Source organism: Polypterus senegalus, chromosome 7 (assembly GCF_016835505.1).
Source record: "Polypterus senegalus isolate Bchr_013 chromosome 7, ASM1683550v1, whole genome shotgun sequence".
Taxonomy (NCBI): Eukaryota; Metazoa; Chordata; class Cladistia; order Polypteriformes; family Polypteridae; genus Polypterus; species Polypterus senegalus.
Genome location: NC_053160.1, coordinates 27,300,083 through 27,326,113, shown reverse-complemented (window position 1 = coordinate 27,326,113; position 26,031 = coordinate 27,300,083). Strand labels below are relative to the sequence as shown.

General features: G+C 42.8%; 1 protein-coding gene across 2 annotated transcripts in view; it reads right to left on the bottom strand.

Annotated features, from left to right (window-relative positions):
- Nucleotides 1-20,940, bottom strand: part of lhfpl2b (LHFPL tetraspan subfamily member 2b) — a 246,176-nt gene extending 225,236 nt beyond the window's left edge. Inside the window, exon 1 of one of the 2 annotated variants that reach the window (XM_039758387.1) lies at nt 20,675-20,940. The gene's annotated coding sequence lies outside the window, so the exon portion shown is untranslated. The remainder of the gene's footprint in view (nt 1-20,674) is intronic. The other variant, XM_039758389.1, reaches the window with a different exon arrangement.
- Nucleotides 20,941-26,031: the final 5,091 nt, after the last annotated feature.

The following is a 26,031-nucleotide window of genomic DNA, read 5'->3' as shown; positions in this document are numbered from 1 at the left end:
TGTTCCTTTACAAATACCAGCATCAGTTTGTTCAGTTTCTTATGTTGGGGTAGTAACAGTTTCAGCGTTGTTTTTTCATACATGATGTTAGCTCGCTCTGCTTCTACAGATGTTCAGTATATTGTGTTACAGAATAAATGAGGTGAAATTACTTGGAATTGGAGATGCTCCGATCAGATTTTATTAGGCCGATACCAATATCATGTTACTGGATAGTCCGAATGTGATACTGAATCCGATTTTTTTCCCTTTATCTTTTTAAAAAGCCTTTTACACTAACTAAACTTCTGTATAACCTGATGAGGAGAAGCTTTATGTTCTAAGTGTTAACTTTGGCATTTTTATAATTAAACTATTGTTGTTAACTGTTCATTTGTTATTAACAAAATTAAATTCTACAGGCCTATTTTCCAGTGATAATAAAAATACTAAAATAAATACAATTCCCATAAAATTGCATCTTTTGTATCTAATAAAATATGCAGAGAATATATTTATCCAATAAATATGTGTCATATAAGAAAATATCCTTCTCATAATTGCAGGCTGCCATATTGTTTAATTTCTTCTGTATTGCACTTATGAAACATATATGTGTATGGAATAAAGCTTAATTTAAAAAAGGAGCTTTCACCATTTCTCTAACAAAAAAAATCGACATATTCTAAGGCACAGATTCAATTCATTAATATTAGCAGATAAACATTCCTTAAATGTAAAAATACATGTGCTTTGAGGACTACATGCTTACTCCAACATGCTAGGTGGCAGCCTCCCCGGGTATAGCTACCTGTGCTGACTCCCACAAGGCATGCTGGGAGCTGTAGTCCTATAGGGCATCTTTGTTGGGCTCCGTGGGTGCTGCAGTTAAAAGAATAAAAGAAGCCACTCAACCTCATCCAGGCGAGTTGTAGTTGGGAGGACGAAGGGCCTGGAGGAGTGAATGGAGAGAGAAAAAGAGAAGGAAAAGAGCACACGTGTTTTGTTACTGTCAAAGCCTTTTGTAAGGTACTTTTTTGTAATAAAACGTTTATTTGAATGTGAGGCTTGTGTCATGGTGGTTGTGTCTGAGGTTTGAGCTGCTGCAATGCCTCCTACTGGTCACAGTTTAAACTTTATTTCAACATCAACTCTCATTTTCTTTGTTGACACAACAGCCTGAGCCACGTGACCGATTCAGTTGTGCTACTGACATCACAATGTTTGACGCTATAAAAATGGCATTCATATCTCTAACTATTCTTCAGTGAACACACTTTCGAATCTTGCAAAGGATTTAGAGATACAGGTAAAATTCTATTCCAACAAATGTCTTTACAACGAAATTTTCATTACAACGAAGTATTTTTACGGTCCCGACAGTTTCCCCATACGACACGAGTCTATAGAAATCTCGTTACTATTAAGTACATTCAGCAGATACTTTCATTACAACGAAGTGACCTTGAAATGCTTGAATGAATCATCCACAGAGCAGATAGTTCTGTGGTTGCAGCTCAGTTGTGCACAACAAACCCCCAACAGAAACATTGTAAAAAAATTTTTCTTTCCTCTGACTTTCCTCGTACTGTTTCTTTTTTGCCGTTTTTGTTTTCTGTGGTTTTCAGTGATACCTTTTGCTTATTGCTTGTCAACATTTGAAAAACATCCATTGGAACTGAACTCAATGTCACCCTTCTATAGAAACGGCAGACACGAAAAAAATTATAATTTTTTTTTACATTAGGAAAAAAATCTTAAAATTTTTGCAGCTCTCGATTCCAGCAAAAAGAAAAAGACATTGCCAGTGAATTCGGAATTTCGCAATCGACACTGTCAACTTTCTTGAAAGACTGAGCAAAAAGAGAATAAAAATCTCGGGTTTCAAACGTATGCGAACTGCTGCGTTTGAAGACACTAAAAAAGCCGTTTTTATGTGATTCAGTGATGCTCGATCAAAAAACATTCCTATTAATGCGGCACTCATTCAAGAAAAAGCAAAGTCACTATTGTGAGGTTTCTAAACTCTCTTGGGACCTCCCCCAATAGGACGACACGCCGGAGAGCGTCCCGAAGTGCGATCCCGTGTCTGTGGAAGACTGTTTATCTGTTGCTGGGGCAACAATAGGCTCACAGCGCAGCTGCGTCTCACTGCCGAAGCAAACAGAAAAGATCTTGATGGGTGATGCAAGGAACATTTTAAATGGAGGGAACAGGATTACTTGATCACTAACCTGGCGATGACCCTGCCTGACTACTATGGCTGTGTATAGCAGAGTGGCAGATGACGCTACAATAAATAAGTGTGCCGTTCCTGTTTCAAGATGAATAAAGCAGGTTTGCTAAAGTGCTGAGACTCAGCCTCGTGTTTTGGGGTGCAAGACAGGGATTTATAGTGCGCCCACGACCTTTTAGGATTCCCTTCTGTGACGCTTTACTGCACTGCTGAGAGCCTGCTGTTGTCCTAACCTGGCAACGGACAATCTTACACAGACGCGGCAATCGCGCTTCGGGATGCAGTTCGGTGTGTCGTCCCGTTTTTGGAATCCCAAAAGAGTTCAGAAACCTCACAATATGACGAAGAAGAAATGGATGATTCAGCTCCTGATTGATAACTGTGCTGCCCACAACATACTTCCACATTTAGATAATGTTTGCGTTGAATTCCTCCCGCCCAAAAGCACAGCAGTGCCTCACCCACTGGATTTGGGCACTGGATCATTTGCACCCTGAAAGTGTATAATCGCAAGGAAATGTGCAGAAAAATTCTCCTCAGCAAAACTTGCAGACAGGAGGAGATCAAAATTAATGTCAAAGAAGCCATTGAAATGACTGCAAACGCCTGGACGCAACTTAAAGAAAGCACTATAGTAACAAATACAGAATCTCATTACAACGCAATATTTTTTAGGTCCCTGGCACTTCATTGTAAAGGAATTTAACCTGTAGTTAGCTATGATTAAAGTAGGCCCTAGTGTCCCGTAATCCTTTCCATTGCTCGACTTTGACTTTGCCCTTCTGATGTCTCGATCTCTCGGTCCTCTCAGTTCTGTCCTCTGCTTGTATTGTGACTGTGTTTAAGAAGCACGTTTTACACTTCCTGGTCAATTTTTCTCCTCATAAAGATATTGAGAAGGTGGTCTCGCAACACAATTCAGAGGTGACAATTAACAACCAGTAGAACATGCACAGTCAATGCTGAATGCACCAACCAGAATCTAAGAACTCTGAGGCGGAATGTGGCCTGCTTTGCATACACGGAGTACTTTAATAATAAAATTTTAAAAAAACAGCAGTTTTTCATCAAGCAAAATGACCGATTTCTTTATATTTATTAAGCTTCAAATTAGTAGCTGAAGTTAGCCCAAGACCTAGAATTTGAAGACACGGTTAGACGTTAATTGAAAGCTTGTTATTTTATGTAGCCTACACTCCCATTAATTTAGCCTGCTGGAAACCCTTGTGCCAGTGATCTGCATTTTTAAATGAATTCTCCGCCTCAGAAAAGTTTATTGATATTGTGGTTCATTAACCATTTGCAGATGTTTCTGTTAATGCAGTTACTTACTTCAACGTGCAGAGATTCCCACATATAGAAGATACTGGCAACAACTTCCATCCTTCCATCAACTGAACTCACTTAGCGAGGTTCGAAGTCATGGGGGGACGAAGCCCACTGCAGCTGCACGGGACACAAGACGCTGTCTCGCAACATCCTCTCCTCCTCCTGCCCTGCCCGTTAAGCTGTTTAGAGACATGGATCATCTTCACTAGTGACTAAGTATTTTTAAGATGGCAAACCACTGATGAATACAGCATGTTGGGATCTACTTTTACAAGCATTGGGTCTTCATAGAAATAAAAAATGTCATACATGAACACCGAAGTGACTCATTATATAGCCCTACATGACGCCACATTGTCTTGTCATCCTATGTGAAACACAGCAATCGTTCAGAATATTTAAAAAGCAAAAGCGCACAGTTACGCATCCATCACCTGGTGTGTCTGTTACTGGAGATGATCCCAGCACCACGTGGCACAAAACCGAAACTGACACAACCACATACCCACGTCAGGATGGTGGGGAACTGGTGCACAGCACAGGCATATTCTACAAAATATAAAATGACAGGTAAAGCAAATCAAGTAAAAGGACACGTGCCATTATACACCCACATGTGCCTAAGGAAACGGAAAGCTTGGGCCGTTCTTGATGTTGGCTTCTTAACGCCTGTCTGCACCAGTCACAGGTGACACCGCCTGTCAGCCAACATCTAGCAAGAATGAGCGAACAAATGTTAGAAGGTGTGGGCCTCCGCTCTCTAAAGCTTTGTCAATATTGACGGAGACAAATTAGGAGTAATCCCTCATTACACAGAGGCCTTTAATCCGCCCTGCTGCGCTGCTAACATCCAACTTTTTACTATCATCAACAGATCACTGTTTGCATGTATTAAGTGTCTTTATGTGTTATGAAAGACAACAAAAGAAAATCCACTCCTGAATTGTAAACATTTTCCCTCTAAATAAAAGGAATGTGAAGGGTTTTGTCTGGTATGCCAAAATGTACTTAGCCTTTTTACTAGCATACCATACTGCTGCTCAGCCATGGATCTGATCCATCAGGTAACGGGAAATACTCAAGGGAAGACCAGGAAACTGTACATGCTGTTTTTAGAAGAGAATGATATTTATCATGTGGAACAAAACAAACAATATCGCGTACCATTAACTTTCAGTGCTTCTACGTGCCCAGCACTCAAGAGAGGCTCACAATAACCGGAACTTTACGAGGAAGCCCAGCGCCGGGAACTTCCATCCAAACAGGTTGGTCCTGTCAGTTACTAAATGTGCTCTTAGCATGGACGGTCCATAAGCCGGCTACTAAAACTGAAGGTAAAAAGGTAGGATAGACAGATAAGGCACTATATACTAGATAGATAGATAGATAGATAGATAGATAGATAGATAGATAGATAGATAGATAGATAGATAGATAGATAGATAGATAGATAGATAGATAGATAGATAGATAGATAGATAGATAGATAAGGCACTGTATAATAGATAGATAGATAGATAGATAGATAGATAGATAGATAGATAGATATGAAAGGCACTATATGATAGATAGATAGATAGATAGATAGATAGATAGATAGATAGATAGATATGAAAGGCACTATATGATAGATAGATAGATAGATAGATAGATAGATAGATAGATAGATAGATAGATAGATAGATAGATAGATAGATAGATAGATAGACGTCATCAGTTCACACACTTCTCGATGGTCCCTGATTTTTTGGGTGATTTTCTATGTAATCTACTTAATAAGTTTTAGCGTAATGAAAATTGCATAATTAGATCTGGACCACCCTATAGATGCGGGGTGGCACAGTATTCAGCTCTGCTGCCTCACAGCCCCCAAAACTAGGGCCCGCCACTGTCCTTGTGGGGTTGGCTCATTCTCCTCAAGTCTGTCTGGATTTTCCTCCTAAAAGACTGTTTTTTCTTTCTCACGCCCCAAAGTCAGGCAGGTTATGTTCTTTGGTGGTTCTAGGCTGGTCCATGATGCTCTCAGAATGAAGATGGCTCCTGAATTGTGTTCATTGTTGTTGAGGTCGGCACTCGTTCCTGAACCAGACAGGCAGGTTACAAAATGCAAACTTACAAACTCACTAAATCCAATTTAGGCTCACCGGGGAGCCACAGCCTATCCTGGCGACACCGGGTGCAAAGCAGGTGACAGCTCTGGACAGGGCACCAGGTTATCAAAGGGCAATGCAGGTACTGTATATACAAATACATTTTACAACATAATGATAATGAAAACTTGAATTTCTCTTTTAATCCTGAGATTCACAGAGAAGTAATGTACTCAAAGTGGTTTTAACTTATTGCCACCTTGAAGATGGCCGGAGATGCCCGTTCACAAACCTCATTTTACACCAAACAAGAAAAACCGTGCATACGAAACAGGCTGACATCTTTAAAACACACACACAAACCCTCTCTCCTAAACTACACAAAAGCAGCCGTTAGTATAATTACACATGGAGCTGCCAAGCATGAATGAATAGGCTTGAATTTGGTATTTTACTTTTTGGCAATAAAAATGTTATTCAACTAAAGGCTTTGCAAACATAATGAAGGAGGGAGACATTTTATTATAGCAATTTTATGGGCCAAAAGAAAATGCAAGCAATGCCAAAATCTTTTCTCCCTTTTCTGTTTTTGTCAGCAAGTAAGTGTTGTACTCCTTTGACAGAGCATCAACACCCAGAGTACAGAGCAGAAAGATCCTACGTGCTAATATGGCTGTAAACCAAAATGAATTTTCAGCCTTGTCCTTTTGCTATTTGCATTTTATGCAAGAAAACTATAGTAAAAAAAAGACAGCACTGTGGCGCAGTGCATAGTGGATCCAGTGCTATGTGTTTGAATGGAGTCTGCAAGTTCTCCTTGTGTCTGTGTCAATGTCAGACTGGTGCTAAAATTTTGATGTCTATGACGATACCACCATTCGGACCTCAGTATCGGTACCAAACCATCCCATCTTACAACAGCCTCACTGGTGTGCCGCACCACTGTGCCGCCTCCCCCTTGATAGTCTGAAGGCATGAAGAGTACAATTGTTGAATGCAATGGGGGGGGGGTCCCCATTAAGTCTCAACTGTAACAAAGAGGGGGTTCCCTGTGAAGTTATAAAGGGGGGGTCTCGACACAAAGAATGTGGTTTTATTTAGTGAAGTCTTCAGAACGGACGTTTTTACGAGGTGAGATCAAAAAATACGATGAATGTTTAAATAAAAAAAAATTACAGTAAAAGACACATTGCCATGAATCCCTCCCACTGTGGACACACTTTTCCCATCGCTCTTTCTACTTTCTGAAGCAGTTCTAGAAGTTCACTTTCGCGAGTGTCTTTAGTTGCACTGTCATGGCTGCCTTGATTCCTTCCACGTCAATCAAGATCCAACATCAAGGCGATGATGATTGTGTTTTTTGACCTTGATGGAATTGTGCGAGTGGGATTTGTACCCAGGAACACTACGGTCAACTCCGAATATGATAAGGGCTTATTAGAGCATTTAAGAAAAGACGTGCTTAGAAAACGACCTGAGAAAGGGGCAAACGGTTTCATCCTTCATCATGACAACACACCGTGTCACACCTCGCTTCTGGTACGGGAATTTCTGTCAAATAAAAACATTACGGTGTGTCCTCATCCGCCTGGCACTGTGCGACTTCTGGCTCTTCTCCATAGTTAAAAGGCCCATGAAAGGTAAACGTTTTGAATCGATTCAGGACATCGAGGCAGCCACAACGGCGCAACTAAAGACACTCATGAAAGAAGACTTCCAGAACTGATTCAGAAAGCGGCAAGAATGATGGGAAAAGAGTGTCCGAAGCGAGGGGGAGTATTCGGTGGGGGATTAATGGCAATGTATCTTTTACTGTAAATATTTTGGCTTCTTTTATTTAAACATTCATCGTATTTTCTGATCACACCTCATACATGTATACACTACAGAGTGTTGAGGGAATGCTGAGGGGTGGGCAAGAGGAAAGCATAGGGTTACTTCCAGTACCAAAAATCCTGGTAACGTACCATTTTAAAATGTGGGTTTTGCAGTTCTTCTCCACTAGCAGTACACCACTCAGCCCCGGTCTGTGTAGTTTTTACAATGGGTTCTCCACTCTTCCTCCCACATCTCCAAAGACGTGCTGGTTAGGTGAACTGGCGTTTACTTATTGGCCTTTGCGAATGTGCCCTGCAGCAGACTGGCACCCTGTCCAGGGCTGTCTTCTGAATTGGTGCTGCTGGGATAGACTTAGGTCTCTGTTCAAACCAGAAATGAGTTATGGGGTTAAAGAAATTTTTGTCATTTTGTAAACCAAGATAAAAACATAACATGTCCTCCCAGATATGGTTACTGTACATTTTGTGGTCCTTGCAAGTTGTGCAAATGGCTTTCCTCCAGAGGCTCCAATTTCCACTCCAACTCATCATTATCCTGACTTGTGCCTCTAAACTCTTGTATTGTTCCAGTATGTGTGGGTGTGGGTGTGCTGGTGTGCACAACTGGCACTGCCCCAGGAGACAACAGGGCCTCGAGTTGTAGGCTTTGGTTTGCAGCTCAACGTCACCCTGACATTGACTTAACAAGCTATGAAAACAGAGAGCTGCAATCCAATTGGAAACTTTCTATAAATTATGTATGTCTTATTGTAATAAATGGCTCTTAAATTTGGGATTTATGCATAATAACAGAAGCCATGCTGTGTCTATGATCAGCAAATCTTTATTACATATGCAGCACATTTGAAAAAAACAAGCTGCACCCTATTTAAATTCCACGATAAATAAACTATTGTTTACAGGGTCCTAAAATTAGAACATTATAAAAATGGTGACGAGAACAGGGCAACAAGTATATCCACCCTATCTACCTAATTCCTCCAAAGATTGTATCAAGCCGACATCTGAAGGTCCTACTCTCTACAACACTACTTGGTCATTTATTCCACGTGTCTAGGGTTCCTTACGTAAAGAAAGTCGTTCTAACACTTGTGCGATATCTGCTCTTAACAAGTTACCAAATGTCTCTGTGTTCTTGGCCAAACTCGTTTTAAAGTAACAGCTGGGGTCCACTGTACTCATTCCCATCACTTTCATCACGTCACCCATTCATCTCCATTTGCTTAAACTGAAAAGTCTCAGCTCCCTCAATGACAGTTATAGCGCTCAGTCCCAGAATCAGCCTAGTTGCTCTCCTCTGGACTTTCTCTAGTCTTGCTAATGTCGTTTTTTGTGAATATGGAGACTAAAGCCGTACACTACCTCAGATGAGGTCTGAAGTTTATAACTTAAGCAATGCCTCCTTTAATTAGTACTCCACATATCACGCTATAAAACCTCAACTCCTGTTAGAATTCTTATTGACATATGTACTGTATAATCTCTCTGGATGTAGATACTGATGGGCCCACTCTTAGCGCGTTCACATGAGCTTCAATAACACGATTATTCACAGAAAGCTGACTTCTAAAATGCCATGTAAACCCTCATTCCGATTTGAGAAAATTGGGTTATCAGGTGATTACATTATTCCTTCTCCTGGTTGAAATAATCTATCTCAATATTTCAGAAATCAGTAAATTTATGTGGATGAGCTGAACGTACATTGCTAAACTCACACAATGTTAAGAGCAGTAGGGTATCATGTTTAAAGCAACGCATACTACATAGTCCAAGAAGTTTTTAAAGTTACGAGTTACCAACACAATGCATATCTTATGTACAGTGCATCCAGAAAGTATTCACAGCGCATCACTTTTTCCACATTTTGTTATGTTACAGCCTTATTCCAAAATGGATTAAATTCATTTTTTCCCTCAGAATTCTACACACAACACCCCATAATGACAACGTGAAAAAAGTTTACTTGGTATGTTTAAAAGCTGTAAAATTTTTATGCCGTTTGGCTTGCTCTCTCTCTCAAGGGTGGGGATCGATCTGTTCTTAACTCTAGTTTTCTTTTTGTAAAAACTTGATTGCTTTGTATGGAGTGAAATAAAATTAATAAAAATAATAAAAAAAAAAAAAAAAAGTTTACTTGAGATTTTTGCAAATTTATTAAAAATAAAAATAAACTGAGAAAGCACATGTACATAAGTATTCACAGCCTTTGCCATGAAGCTCCAAATTGAGCTCAGGTGCCTCCTGTTTCCCCTGATCATCCTTGAGATGTTTCTGCAGCTTAATTGGAGTCCACCTGTGGTAAATTCAGTTGATTGGACATGATTTGGAAAGGCACACACCTGTCTATAGAAGGTCCCACAGTTGACAGTTCATGTCAGAGCACAAACCAACCATGAAGTCAAAGGAATTGTCTGTAGACCTCCGAGACAGGATTGTCTCGAGGCACAAATCTGGGGAAGGTTACAGAAAAATTTCTGCTGCTTTGAAGGTCCCAATGAGCACAGTGGCCTCCATCATCCGTAAGTGGAAGAAGTTTGAAACCACCAGGACTCTTCCTAGAGCTGGCCGGCCATCTAAACTGAGCGATCGGGGGAGAAGGGCCTTAGTCATGGAGGTGACCAAGAACCCAATGGTCACTCTGTCAGAGCTCCAGAGGTCCTCTATGGAGAGAGGTGAACCTTCCAAAAAGACAATCATCTCTGCAGCAATCCACCAATTAGGCCTGTATGGTAGAGTGGCCAGACGGAAGCCACTCCTTAGTAAAAGGCACATGGCAGCCCACCTGGAGTTTGCCAAAAGGCACCTGAAGGACTCTCAGACCACGAGAAACAAAATTCTCTGGTCTGATGAGACAAAGATTGAACTCTTTGGTGTGAATGCCAGGTGTCACATTTGGAGGAAACCAGGCACCGCTCATCACCAGGCCAATACCATCCCTACAGTGAAGCATGGTGGTGGCAGCATCATGCTGTGGGGATGTTTTTCAGTGGCAGGAACTTGGAGACTAGTCAGGATAAAGGGAAAGATGACTGCAGCAATGTACAGAGACATCCTGGATGAAAACCTGCTCCAGAGCGCTCTTGACCTCAGACTGGGGTGACGGTTCATCTTTCAGCAGGACAACGACCCTAAGCACACAGCCAAGATATCAAAGGAGTGGCTTCAGGACAACTCTGTGAATGTCCTTGAGTGGCCCAGCCAGAGCCCAGACTTGAATCCGATTGAACATCTCTGGAGAGATCTTAAAATGGCTGTGCACCGACGCTTCCCATCCAACCTGATGGAGCTTGAGAGGTGCTGCAAAGAGGAATGGGCGAAACTGGCCAAGGATAGGTGTGCCAAGCTTGTGGCATCATATTCAAAAAGACTTGAGGCTGTAATTGCTGTCAAAGGTGCATCGACAAAGTATTGAGCAAAGGCTGTGAATACTTATGTACATGTGATTTCTCAGTTTTTTATTTTTAATAAATTTGCAAAAACCTCAAGTAAACCTTTTTCACGTTGTCATTATGGGGTGTTGTGTGTAGAATTCTGAGGAAAAAAATGAATTTAATCCATTTTGGAATAAGGCTGTAACATAAAGTGTGGAAAAAGTGATGCGCTGTGAATACTTTCCGGATGCACTATATGTCTTATATTTTGGGCAATATGTGACATCATGCAATGGTGAAGTGATCACTAAGGTAAAAGAAAAAAACTGAAATGATGAATGATTGCTGATGACATAAAGGATGGTGGCTCTGTGGCTAAGGATCTGCACTGGTACAGTGGAACCTCAGGTCACGAACGTCTCGGACCATGTACAAATCCGGTTACAACCAAAAAGTTCACCAAACTTTTGCATCTGCTCACGACCACACACTCGGGTGACGAACAAGCCAGTTTCCCTTCCGGTTCGTACGCGCCGGTGATTTACGCATGCGCTCATTCTCTCCCTGTACAGTACATTGTTCTCTGTCAGACGTGCATCACGCAGAGGGACTTTACTTCAAAACTGTAATCTCTCCTCCATCCAGTTCCTCCTCACTTCCTTCATTGCAGAAATTGACTCATGTAAAAGTTTTCTTGGTTGTTTATGGTTAGTTTTTGTATAAATTAAGGATTTTTCAAATTTTCATTTTTTTCCCTGTGCTTAAAACTCATTAAAAAAAGTGTTTACAGAGAACGGTTTGTAAGGCTATAGTGTGAACTCTTGCAATGTTAGTTTTCCTTGTTCAAGGTTTTCTCAGTGTTACTCAATATTTGTACATTTAGTTTACTATTATGCTGTGCATTCTATTGTATAATTAACTATTTTTGTGCTTAATAATCTTCAAAAAAATATATTTACATACAGTTCGTACGGTCTGAAACGGATTCATTGTATTTACATACAATCCTATGGGGGAAATTAGTTCGGGTCACGGCCAAATCGGGTTGCGAGCAGAGTTTTGGAACAAATTACGGTCGTAACCCGAGGTTCCACTGTACCTGAAAGGTTGCCAATTCAAATGCCATTACTGTCAGAGGGGATCTGACTCCGATGTGAACAAGGACCTTAACCTGAAAGTTGCTCCATACAATGGCTGACCCTGAGCTCCGACCCCCAAAGGTCTTGTGAAAAAACGATTTTCCCCTCAAGGATTAATAAAGCATATCAAATCTTCTTTAGAGTGAGTCAGTCAACAACTGTCTTGGCTTAAAAAATTAACTTTACAAAACAATTTTGCATGGCAAATACATACTGTATATACTCGCGGATAAGTCGGGACTTGATTTTACCGTATAATTTCTGGTATTTTATAATGTTGGTTACATAAATCGAATGCGGAAAACTCAAGCTATTGGTCCAAGAGATTATGATATGCTAACTCCCACCTGAGAGAGTAACCTCGGAGCACACTGCCTTTTTTTTTCTGTGTATTGTGCCTACGTGACCACACGGTAATACCTGAACTATTCTGAAGTGACGTTTGCACCGATTTCTGTTTTTTGCATCTCACACCCTCATACATCTTTATCGTAAGAGCATCCCTTATCTACGATGGAGCATTCAATCAGAAGAAAATATGAAGCTGGTTTAAATTAAATATCGTTGAAGTAGAGAAAGAAATTGGTAACTGCGCTGTTACAACAAAAGTCGATGTGTCTGAGAAACTGATGCGAGATTCATAGATAGATAGATAGATAGATACTTTATTACTTCCAAGGGGAAATTGGAGGAGGAAAGAAGATGGAAAAAAAAAAAAATGAAGTGTCGCATTTTTGAACGGGTGTACAAGTCGGGGGCTGATTTTATGATCGATTTTTCGGGTTTCGAGACCCGACTTATATGTGAGTATATGCAGAAAAAATGTGGAAAAATTGACCTCGATTTGAAAAATACCAACATTATCCTTCAAAACCTCCGCAGGCATCAAGTGTCTGCAAAATTCTTTCAAAGATGGCTAATTAATGATCAAAGCTTTCACCATCAAGAAATGTGAGGATCTAAAAAGAAAGCTAGAAACTCATCCTAAAGTCATTACCAGAAATCCAATTGAGGTTGAAAAGGAAACTAGAGGAGAGCAGCACCAACAGCCACAGTAAAACAACATCGTGGTGCTGCGAATCCTGATTTTGTAAGTCGACCTTGGGGAAAGAAAGGCGTCAGACTGACACCCAATAATAATACTAAAAATAATGTCTTCATAAATGATATTCTGTTAAGTAGACCGCATTCCAAAGTTCTGTTGGAAAGAGCCTCTTGTGCTGTTTGATATGAAGACCGACAAGTTGTCACTCTTTAGCTCCACACGGTCAACATAATCCAAGTATTTTGCCATCGCAGAAAGTAAAAAACAACATAAATGGGAGCCGATTACGCAAGCAAGTTTGTGATGTACAGGAACAAAAGACAGCAAATTGACAGGGACATTCAAGAATAATTCATTAAAGTAAAGCAAAGGGAAAAAAAATTAGAGGAACACAGCCTAAAGCTGACAAAGGAAATCCAACACCACGACTTGAACAATGCATTGTGGGTGACTGTAGGCATTGGGTTGCCAAAGACAAGCCTGTGACCTAAGACCCTGCCCTACCCTCCAGTCAGAAAGATACAATTCCCTTTTGAAAAAAGGAAAAAAAAAATGGGAAATTACAAAATAATGACCAGAGTCCAGTTACTGTTTTAAAAATGCCAATTCAGCAAAACTTTAGAGCAGTGAGTGCAGGCTGCAAAAGATGGCCGTTCACAATGCATGGGTGTCAGAAACGTGCAGTGCAGTGGCTGCGGTAAAGGTTTGCTTTTAGTTGTACACGGCAGCACACACAAAAGAAAACAAATTAGGGAGCTCTCATCCCACGAGCTGTCAGCAGTCATGACAACTCGCCCGTGCCTCTCAATTCACCGTTTGAATTTAAACATCGCCCTTTCACAGCTGACATTCAGGATTTCTACCAGGTCAACAACCAGGTCTGCAAAAGCAAATAAGCAAACCAGAGAGACCAACAATGACAGCACCCAACGACATTCTGGATTATACGGCAAACAGCAGTCACACTGAAGGCTTTGTGTCCCATGATGAGCCGTTCAACTAATACGACAGCAGGACGGTCTTCTCTGCAGCTCAAAGACAGAATCCCAGATCTTAGCTCAACGGATCTCACATTAATTGACATAAAGGTACCATACTAATATATAAAGGGCAGCATGCAAAACCCCTAATTCATTATTTTGTAATACATAAACCATGTCTGATAAAAATGCTTTTCTGGAAAATGCAGAAGCGCGACTGAAACTAAACAAATCAATCTCTGCACAGAACCTCAAATCGCTAGAAAGCCGTGTGGTGTAGCGGCTTAAGGCGGTGGGTGGGCTATGAACCCCGAAGTCACTGGTTCAGTGCTCACGTCTCAACCTCTATTTGGCTGTGAGCAAATCACCTAATGTACCCACACAAATTCATGGAAATAATTCTACTGAGAACATACACCTGTAAAGGCCTTGGGCATCGTGGTTCACTGTAGAAGAGGTGCTAAAATAAAGATTTGTTTGTAAAAATTGTAGAAAGGAATGCTGGACTCTCCTAATTGCAATCCCTAGGACAAGCATGTAGCAGTGCTACTATGAATTAAAACTGCATCTCCCAGCAGTCACTGCTGGGGCTATTGGGGTCAAAGGTGGCCAAAGTAGTTTAAAAGGAGGGCAGGTGGCCAAAAGAGGGGATGGTGTGTTTTGTTGTTGTATTTTGGTTCCGTTTAACTGTGAGAATGCCTTCTGTTGTTTGAGCCATAATTAGTTTTGTGTCCTGGATTGTATTCGTTGTTGGGGTCTGGATTGTCTTCTGTCTACCTGTGTCCTGAGGATTGATTATGGATTCATTGGCTTCCCCGCAAGAAAAGGAGCGCTGCTGAACCATCCATCCATCTTCACCCTTACAGTGGCTACCAGTAGGACTGTTTTTCATTCCCTTGCAGCGTGCAAATCTCTGGACTCCCGAATCGTCATCTCTCAGTACATCTGGTTTAGTATTCCATGGACTTTGCTGTGTGGTGTTTGTGTTTATATGTTTACTGTAATATCGCCACCCTGCGTCCTCTCAGTAAACTTGTATCTCGCGAATATCGTATTTGTCGTAGGCATGACAAACGCCAGCACCAGCCTGTCTATAAACTTATTTAAACTTACAGTTTACACCGTGCTTTGTTTCAGCAGTAGTTGCCTTTATGAATATGCTTGTATGCGTCACTCGCTTCATATTCTTTTGCTGCCTTCTCAATCGTGTAATGCGTTTTCTGTTCAGCGCTCTTTGGAGCTCTTCCTTGTTCTCTGCGTACTGCGTTCACAGTCAGTTCATGTGAGCCGCTCAGAGTGCATGCATCAAAGGTCCTCAGCTGTGCTTGTGCTATCTCGTGCGATGTCCACAGCTTTATTTAATGTTAGCTAAGGCCCGACACTTAAAAGTTTCTCTCGCGGTTTCGCTGAGTTTGTGCCAAACACCACCCTGACCATCTCATCTTCATTTGCATAAGCACAGTCCTTCACACGCGAATATTTAGAGTGTTTCTATTGGATTGCCGCTGACGGACGGCCTTATATGGGCAGGCACTCAATTACGTGGGAGGTGTGACGATGAGGGACGCAACTCCGCCTCACACGGCGGCCGAGCTGCAGGCTATGGCCGGTATATATATACATAAGTAGGTTCCAGTTATGACCGTTACGCGTAGAACTTCGAAAACCCGCTTAACATTTGTAAGTAAGCTGCAAGGAATGAGCCTGCCAAATTTCAGCCTTCTACCTACACAGGAAGTTGGAGAATTAGGGATGAGTGAGTGAGTCAGTGATTCAGTCAGTGAGGGCTTTGCCTTTTATTAGTATAGATTTCAATACATTCTTTAATTATTGTTATTCCCCAGTGTGCTGTATTTTTGTCTCTTTTGGGAGTGTGTGCGGGTCGAGCCAAGGCTGGGAACGTCCCTGGGATCCACTATAAAAAATAAATAAATCACTGTCATCTTGACGGTGTGAATCTTAGCGGCACCTGACCGCTACAAGCAAGTCCTCCAGTAATATACAGACTCTACTGGAGCTGTGATACCCACTTTACTAGGGAGATTTGGTAAAACAATGAGCCTCAGTTATTGTGCCATCTCTTATTCGAGTGTATCAGAAGTACTATGTAACTAATGTATGCTTTTCTCATGCGATATCTGTAGGCTTTTTACCAAAGGCTAATACTATTGACAAGCAGACTTTGGACTTTGGACTTCAAGCTCAGAGGCTGCGAGTTCAAATCCCACCACTGACACCTTCTGACTATGAGCAAGTCACTTCACCTGCCTGCACTCCAATTGGACAAACAAAAGAAATGTAACCAATTTCATGCAAATGTTGTAAGTCACCTTGGATAAAGTCATCAGTCAAATAATAAGTGAAAATAATATTATTATTAGGTCACTGGAGCTGCTTACTCTTGAACGTGCTATACACAATTGTCAATGAGGAAAACATTCCTGTACAATGTTACATCAATTCCTGCTTTTTCTAGAGACTTGGCTTTTCTTGATTGTCACTGCAAAACACAACTTTACAAGAAAGTGTTTTCTTTTGAGTTGAAATGCGTAATCAGTAAGAATAATGTGAAATTTGAGTATACGTTGATATGAACCACCATAGCATATAGAATTAATAGAGAATGAGCCAAAGAGGCCAAACGCAGATACACATTTTAAAACGCGGATATTACTTGAGCTTCAAAATGATGAAAGGAGCCAATTTACTGCATTGGAGAAGAGTTTTCTACTGGGAAGTACTGGATGGCACAGACAGCCCTGCCTCTTTACTTTATGACCGTGCAGACCTATAAATACCCAGGAGTGCAGCTGGATCATAAATTGGACTGGACTGCCAATACTGATGCTCTGTGCAAGAGAGGACAGAGCCGACTACACTTCCTTAGAAGGCTGGCGTCCTTCAACATCTGCAATAAGATGCCGCAGATGTTCAATCAGACGGTTGTGGCGAGCGGCCTCTTCTGCGTGGTGGTGTATGATTGAGATGACATTAAAGTTTGTTTTGACTTTTGACTTTGACCATTCATATTTATTTCAAAATTGTATACGCAGTCAAATTTAGAGGGTAGTCGTAACACAAAGTCCTAACATTTGGGCCGACTACACTTCCTTAGAAGGCTGGCATCCTTCGACATCTGCAATAAGATGCTGCAGATGTTCTACCAGATGGTTGTGGCGAGTGTCCTCTTCTACGCGGTGGTGTGCTGGGGAGGCAGCATAAAGAAGAAGGACGCATCATGCCTGGACAAACTGGTGAGGAAGGCAGGCTCTATTGTAGGCATGGAGTTGGACAGTTTAACATCCGTGGCAGAGCGACGGGCGCTGAGCAGGCTCCTGTCAATCATGGAGAATCCACTGCATCCACTGAACAGTATCATCTCCAGACAGAGGAGCAGCTTCAGTGACAGACTGCTGTCACCATCCTGCTCCACTGGCAGACTGAGGAGACCCCACACTATGCGACTCTTCAATTCCACCCGGGGGTAAACGTTAACATTATACAAAGTATAATGTTACTGCATTGTTATCACTCTTTAATGTAATATTGTTCATTATCAGTATGCTGCTACTGAAGTATGTGGATTTCCCCTTGGGATTAATAAAGTATCCATCTATCTATCCATTTTATAAACCAGCCTAATCCAAAGGTATAGGGATCCACATATCCTGGCACCACAGGGGCACAAGGCAGGAACCATTCTTGCCAACAAAACCACTAGGGTGTTACCCTGAATGGGCATTTGGATATGTAGGGAGGACAACTAAATGCCAAAATAAAGTACGTTTTTGTCATTGGGTGAGCACCAAACCCACAGCCAGACCCCAATTCCTCCACAGAATGCCACAAGCATTCTAAATGAATCTGCACATCTTTGGCACGATGGTAGAAAAACCAGAAGAGCTGGAGGTAAAATCCATAAAAGCACAGGAAGAACTTGCAAAATCCAGTCTTATAGTGACCACGCTGGGGTTCGGACTCCTGGACACAGTTACGGGATTCACTCAGGACCCCCTGAAGGCAGCAGAAGAGGAGAGAATGAAGACAAACCCGAGTGCCATTGTGAACAAAGCTGCACACCCTCACTCTGACTCACTAACACGGAGGACTTTCAACCAATGAATCATTCAGCAGACGTGTGTCAGAACACGCTAGCGGGGCACAATCCGGACCCCCTGGAGGTAGAAGTGGAGGAGAGATTGAAGACAAAACTGGTGAACAGTGCTGGACACACTAGCATTGAAGACTTTCAGCCAACAAATCATCCACCAGAAGTGTCTCAAGAAACACGACGGGGCTCCTTTATACCAACGGCAATACGCCTGAATGATGTCTCACTGCGACCATGACTGCCAAGGCAGCTTTCTTCATTTTAGTCATTCTGGTGTGGTCTGGTTTAGACCGTAGTGTGTATGCTTATTTATTTATCTATTGAGCTTCCGTAAAAAGCCAGATTTTCCCCTTGAGACAAATAAAGTTTTATCTGTCTAAGCACTGTGCGACCGTGCCAACCTGCCTACACAAAAACGATGACCCAACTGCTACATACATGGAGTGTAGGGGGTTTTCCCTCACATCACAAAGATATGCCCATTTGACGACAGTGACTGTGAACTGGCTGATTGTGAGTGACTGGCACCTTATCCAGGGTGGTTCCTGCCTTGCACCCGATGCTTACAGCATTTGCGCCAGCTCCTACACCTCTAACCAGATTCTTCAAAAATAGTAAAGCAGTTGGAAGAAGACCGGTCGTGATCTGCACGTTTTAATTAAAATCCAATGCGCCCCCAACCTATCAAATCATTTTGATATTTTTTACATAAACCAGAAATAACAGATAATCAAGGCAGGACAAACGACGGCATACACCAGTGGATTTATATATTTTATATCTGCCCACTGGCAGGTGCCACTTCTAATCTGTCGTCACAGCTGTAGTTGGCTCAAAACTCTGCAACAAGAGTCCTCATGCAGGCCCACAACAGCCATCCTGCGTCTCCTTCACTGGCTCCTCATGTCTTACTGGACTGAATATAAAATTCTATTACTAACTTATAAAGTATAAAAATGGCTTTGTGCCGCACAACTTCAGTGCCCTGCTCCATCCTGTCTGCCCACTGAGGTCTATTGTGCCCCAAACTAGCCTGTGACAAGGCCTTCAGCTGATATAGCGCCCAGCCTTTGAAACGACCTCTCGAAATTAATGAGCTCAGCCGACTTCAATTAATTCTTTGATGAAACAACTTCAAATTTATTTGCTCAGGAGGGCATTTAACATTCTGAGGCTTCTTTCAATTCACCCTGTCTGTCCAGGTGCTCAGGAGGGTTTGCGTTTGCATCGCAAATTATGTCATTTGTTCATTTTGTTTTCTTGTATTTTATATATTTATTCTGGTTTACTGTCTCTTTTTCTAATTTAAAGGTTTGTGGCTCCTTTGTGCGATTATTTTATATCCAACACTATGCATACCGAGTTGTTCATTTTGAATTTCTGCGTAGGGCATGTGAAAGGCGCTATATAAATGAAAATGTGTTTGTATTAAAAGAGCGCAATTCACAGTATGTATGCACCATGACAAAACGACACCTTCGTCTAATAATTCACTTTACTTTTGCGAACAGGCTGACATATCTAAGTATCAAACAAGATTTTTTCATTGAGTAAAACATTCAAGCTGAGTGAACGGCCTTTGCGTTGCACCCGAGCGCACCACCGGCGCCTGCCATTTACACCAATCCGCTGTGCACATCCGGACACGGCGATCCACCCGGTGGTTAAAGGCGGCACCTCTCGGCCGCTGTGCCCTGCACCTTGGCACGACCCCCTCCACACACGTCTAACGAATCTTAAAGACGACCCCCGGCCACTCTGTCTTTCCCTAAGAGTGAAAGCTGCCACGTAACTCTGCACAGAATAGCGGCGATCCGCTCTGTTCAGCACCGGGAAGCCCAACGGTCCTCTGATCAGAGAAAAGCGCACAACTCCAAGTGAGAAACCGCACAAAAAAGCGACGCGGTCGATGAAAATTTGGAATTAAAGCACTTCAGAATTACAAAATAAAAAATGTAAAATTTAGAATTAAAAAACAATTCGGTGCAGGGGAAGACAAAAGGGAAATGCGCAATGGTCTGCATGCGGACTCCTGTAAGAGCGATCTGGCCACCCAAGATTCACACAGCAAGGAGTGACGGCCGATAGATCCACACACAAAGCCACCAGAAAAAAAAGTGATCTGGTGACTCAAGGATACGGCGATCGGACCACAACACCCTAAGAGCAGCCCGGTCGATGTGACAGGAAACTCTTCAATTGTGCCAGCGAGCGGCTCACCGCGAACTAATACCTCACCATAGGGACCCTCCTAAGAGAGTGGCTGCCAAGCTCCACACCTAGAAGGAGGACGGCGACCTGCCACGCCGCGGCTTGCTCTGCTGACATCAGTGTCCCCGGGGCGCACGCCCCAGTCGTGCACAATCGTGAGAGTCTCCCTTGCAGGACCAGCGTCCCAGCGCGGACACTTTGTTTGAAAGAAGCTGCAAAGCGTACGAGGGGGCTGCGCCCGAACCGCACACCGTGAAAGTACAAACCTGCCAATGCAGCCTGGGAGCCCCGGGTGTTTATTTACATTTTCTGTTCAAAACATTTTTTTTTTCAGTCACTTACCGAACCCGCCTCGGTGTCTGTCCCGGTTTGGAATTCGGGCAATGAATGGACGCGTGGCCGCACGTGAGATCCGCTCTGCGCCCCGGTCCTCAAGTCGGTTCAGTTGTTCCGTGAGTCCTTGATGGCTCCCTGCTACTCGCACACACTTCTCATTCGAAAGCTGCCTTTCCTCGCACCGCTTACTTTCCTCTCCATTCAACGTGTGTTGAGACTTGCAAGGCTTTCTGCGCTCACACACTCAGTCGGCATCCCGGCCCACAGACCGAGTGACGTCACAATTTCCCCGCCCCCTTCCTGGGGCTGGCGGCGAGATGAGGGGGGAGAGAATGTGAGCGACGCTGTCACCGCTCAGATACGGAGATGGGGAGGGGATGTGGAGGACGAGAAGGCGACTCCGCGCGTCGTGCAGCACAGCTGATAGTAAGATTGTGTTCTCTAATATATGCTAATATGAAAAATGTGCACATGTATATACAGTAGATAACTCCGAAAAATGAAAGCATTGAAAAAATGGCACCTACAAAAGGAGAAATAGCTCTGACAAAGCAAACACGAAGTGGTCCATAAGTGCCAGTTCATATATTCGAGGTGTCCGTCGTTTGAGGACAGACACAACGGTAAACATGACAGTCATAAAATGCCAAAACCTGATTATTCATCAACACCCTTCGAGACAAAATTGCCGAGTAGCCAAACCAGCACCTCAGCAGGAGTACCTGGAGAAAATGGCATCGAGACACAGGAGGAACGTGCAAAGTTCAGGCAGACAGCAGCCAGGAACCAAGGACACTGGATCCATGAAGTGGCTGGACCATCATTCTGATTTACAATAAGAAAAACACAATTTAACGTTTCTTCTACAAACCAAGAGGTGCTGTATAAAGGAGACTTGGATTGATTTATCTATGCAGCAAACTTGAGTACAGGCAGCAGTGCAATGGCACAAGCTGTGAAAGGCATTTTATAAAAATAATGACTGGTTGCTCTCCATGTATTTTCAAACCTGTTTAATTCAATTCAGGGTCGCAAAAGCCGTACGTGGTGTGCCAGTCCACTGCAGGGCACACACACACCTCCATGTTCACTTATATGTGATCAGCTTAGAGTTGCCAGTTTGCTTCAGCTGCATATGTCCGAGATAAGAAGAGAACATTTAAAACTCCACACAGGATCAGGATTCAGTCCTCAGGTGCTGTGATGCAGCAGTGCTAAATGCGGTGCCACCATGCCAATTGATCTGGATTGCTTGGAGTGTTTGTTTGTCTTCAGCCCACCATAGCTACTCAGAACAAGTGAGTCCCTCCCCAGTCAGGTGTATTTGGACTGAGATCAACTGAAACCCCAGACAGATGGTCCCCATTGAACTAATTCTGTGACACCTAAAACCAGTTGGCTGCACCAGTGATGATTTAGAGAGGTTATATTATAGGGCTGAATACTCACATCAACAACTTTGTGTTTTATATTGTAGTACTAGGGTGTTGTACCGTGTTAGCCATTATGAATGTAGTGAAAAATCAAGCAAAATGACACCTTTTATTGGCTAACTAAAAAGATTACAATATGCAAGCTTTCGAGGCAACTCAGGCCTCTTCTTCAGGCAAGATGTAATCTTGTTTTACATTGGTAATTAATTTGGACCATTTTGCAGAAATCAGTTTTGACTTTGACATGAAAGTCTTTTTCTGTTGATAAGTCAGATGCTTCACTTTTCATTCCCAGTTCATTTGCTTTTTCATCTCAGCCCATCCAGCCTGATGTCCTCACCCAGACTCTTCATACCAGAGATGTTTGTTCTGCAGCTGTTATCTTATTGCAGCCCAAGTGGTCTCCGGCATCTTTTACCTCTCAAACCAGCAATACCACACCGAGGCAGTGCGGTTTATCGCAGTATTGAGTTCATCCTTTTTCAAAACTGCTTTGAATCACATTTCCATTTTTACGTGAATTATGAATCCAACAAGACTTCGAGGCAACGGGCCAGCCGCAGTGCTCTGACTTAGCATTTTAGCACTGGCAATGTCTGAATTGCACATATTGGGGGCTGCAGGACCCCTGACATTTACATTACCATTTATTTATTTGGCTGATTCCTTCATCCAGCTTACTACATTTATAATTTGTTACGTTTCTTTTGTTTTTCCAATTGGAGCACAGACAGGTGAAGTGATTTGATCCCACAACCTCAAAGTTTGAAGTCCAAACTCTTAGCCACTCTGCCACACTGCCTGACACATTATAGGTGAGAATCAGAACAACTGCACGTGCTGTCAGCTTCAAGATCATGGAGGCCGCAGCCTGTGCTGGACCTTAGATCAAATCCTGCTGCAGTTTGACTCTGTGGGGTTTGCTTTTTCTCTGCATGTTCACACGGGTGTTCTCTGGATGTGCAAGAGTGTGGCCTGTGATGGACTGGCGTCTCATCTGCAATTGATTCCTGCCTTTCGTCTGATCTGTGATAGGCTGTACCTTAACTATGACTACGTTTTTGTACAACCCAAAATATTCATGTTAGGTTAACTGGTGACTCCAAGCTAACATGATGTGAGTCAAGGTGGCTGTATCAGGTACTCTGTGATGGAATTGCTACCCTGTTCATTGTTAGGCCCATCCATGTGCTTCTCCTGGGTGAGACTGTGAGGTCCGTTACATGCAAATCTACTAACAGATAGGTAAACATGAAAATGGACATGAATAGCACAAGAAAGATAGATGGATGGGTAGTGTGATGGATGGTGGGGACACACTGGTATCTTAGCCAGGGCCGAGATGATCCCCATCCCCTTACCTGGACCTACCAAGACCACATGGTCCCCCAACGCAGCCAGTATGCCCATTCCTGTGCCTGCAGGGCATGCTGGGAGCTGCATACTGTGCTGGCTTCCATGGGTGCCACCAGGGGAAGCTGCAAGGGAGGGTTGTCCCTACGTTTTGAGGCTGCCACCTGACCTGGGTGTGCTTTCTGCTTGTAATCTACAACACTGTTAAGCCTTAAAAGAGAAAAGAAGATGATTAGGAAGACACACACACACAGTGCATATATATGTGACTGGGTGCCCAATCGAATCGGGCTACAAATTCTACGCTTGTGAAATCCATACTTTCTCTGCAAAGAATTATTTGTTTTTTTAAGTCCTTGAAATGATTTTGTTATTGTGGCACTGATTTGTGCTTAAAATAGACCTTTTTGGCCGATGTAATGAAGATATATAGATAGACTAGATAGATAGATAGATAGATAGACAGGCACTATTTGATAGATGGTTAGAAAGATAAGGTACCATATAATAGATAGATAGATAGATAGATAGATAGATAGATAGATAGATAGATAGATAGATAGATAGATAGATAGATAGATATGAATGGCACTAGATAGATAGATAGATAGATAGATAGATAGATAGATAGATAGATAGATAGATAGATAGATAGATAGATAGATAGATAGATAGATAGATAGATAGATAGATATGAATGGCACTAGATAGACAGATAGATAGATAGATAGATAGATAGATATGAATGGCACTAGATAGATAGATAGATAGATAGATAGATAGATAGATAGATAGATAGATAGATATGAATGGCACTAGATAGATAGATAGATAGATAGATAGATAGATAGATAGATAGATAGATAGATAGATAGATAGATAGATATGAACGGCACTAGATAGATAGATAGATAGATAGATAGATAGATAGATAGATAGATAGATAGATAGATAGATATGAATGGCACTAGATAGATAGATAGATAGATAGATAGATAGATAGATAGATAGATAGATAGATATGAATGGCACTAGATAGATAGATAGATAGATAGATAGATAGATAGATAGATAGATATGAACGGCACTAGATAGATAGATAGATAGATAGATAGATAGATAGATAGATATGAATGGCACTAGATAGATAGATAGATAGATAGATAGATAGATATGAATGGCACTAGATAGATAGATAGATAGATAGATAGATAGATAGATATGAATGGCACTAGATAGATAGATAGATAGATAGTGTAAGAACTGGAGACCAGAGGCGTGGAAAGGTTTGGGGCAGCCACCCATTTAATGCGGTTTCCCGGCTGCAAAAGTCTTTGAGGCATTTTTAAACAGTTGTTTACACAACAGAGTCCAAAACAGAACTGCCTGCCTAAGCAAAGGCAGTGAGCTTTATAGCACAGAGGGCGGAAATGATGTCGTCCTCTGGGCCGGAACTGGAAGTGACATCATCCTTGGGGCGGAACCGAAGTGACCTCATTCTTGGGGCGGAACGGAGTGATGTGTCCTTCCTGGAAATGGCGGCTCCTGGTGGGATTTCCCGGGTAAGACCTGCAGAGAACTCAGAAAGAGCGTCAGCGTCCCCGCCCCGGGCAGATGTATAAACAGTATTGTCTAAGCCCTTCAGCTGCTTCCCATGCACACGTGTGTGACAAGACTCCCCCCTCAGCCCAGACCCGTCGGGTCGGGCGACCTGCACCGAGAGGTCGTGGGCCCGGGAGAGGGCATCGGCGTTGGCATGAAGGGACCCCTGTCGATGAACGAGCGTATATTTGTACTGCTGCAGGTCAAGAAACCACCTCGTGACCCGTGGATTCGACTCCCTGTGAAGGGCCATCCACTTCAGAGGCGCATGATCCGTCACCAGAGTGAACACGCGACCCAAGAGGTAGTACCGCAGCTGAGTCACCGCCCATTTGATCGCCAGAGCCTCTTTCTCCACCGCCGCGTACCTGGTCTCCCGGTCCAACAGTTTCCGGCTCAGGTACATAACGGGGTGTTCAACACCGTCGACGCTTTGGCTCAACACGGCCCCCAAGCCTGTGTCCGAAGCGTCCGTCTGGAGGATAAAAGGGAGAGAGAAGTTAGGGGAGATTAAGATAGGTGCTGAAGTCAGAGCCCTTTTTAAGTCACTGAATGCAGCCCCCGCTTTATCAGACCATACCACCGTATTAGGAGCTCTTTTCTTTGTCAAGTCGGTCAAGGGCGCGCTCTCGGAGAAACGAGGCACAAACCGGCGGTAGTACCCGCCAAACCGAGAAAGGATTGGACTTGCCGCTTGGTTTCGGACGGGCCAGGCCATTATGGCTTGCAACTTGGAACACTGTGGCCTCACAGTACCCCGCCCACTAGGTAGCCCAAATATTTGGCTTCTCTCAATCCGAAGAAACATTTCTTGGGGTTGATGCGGAGCCCGGCCTCTCCCAATGTCCGTAATACTGCTGTGACCTGCTGTATGTGCTCCTTCCAGGTGCTGGAATAGATGACAACGTCATCCAGATAGGCAGCACAGAGCGAGTTATGGGGCGGAGCACTTTGTCCACCAGGCGCTGAAAAGTC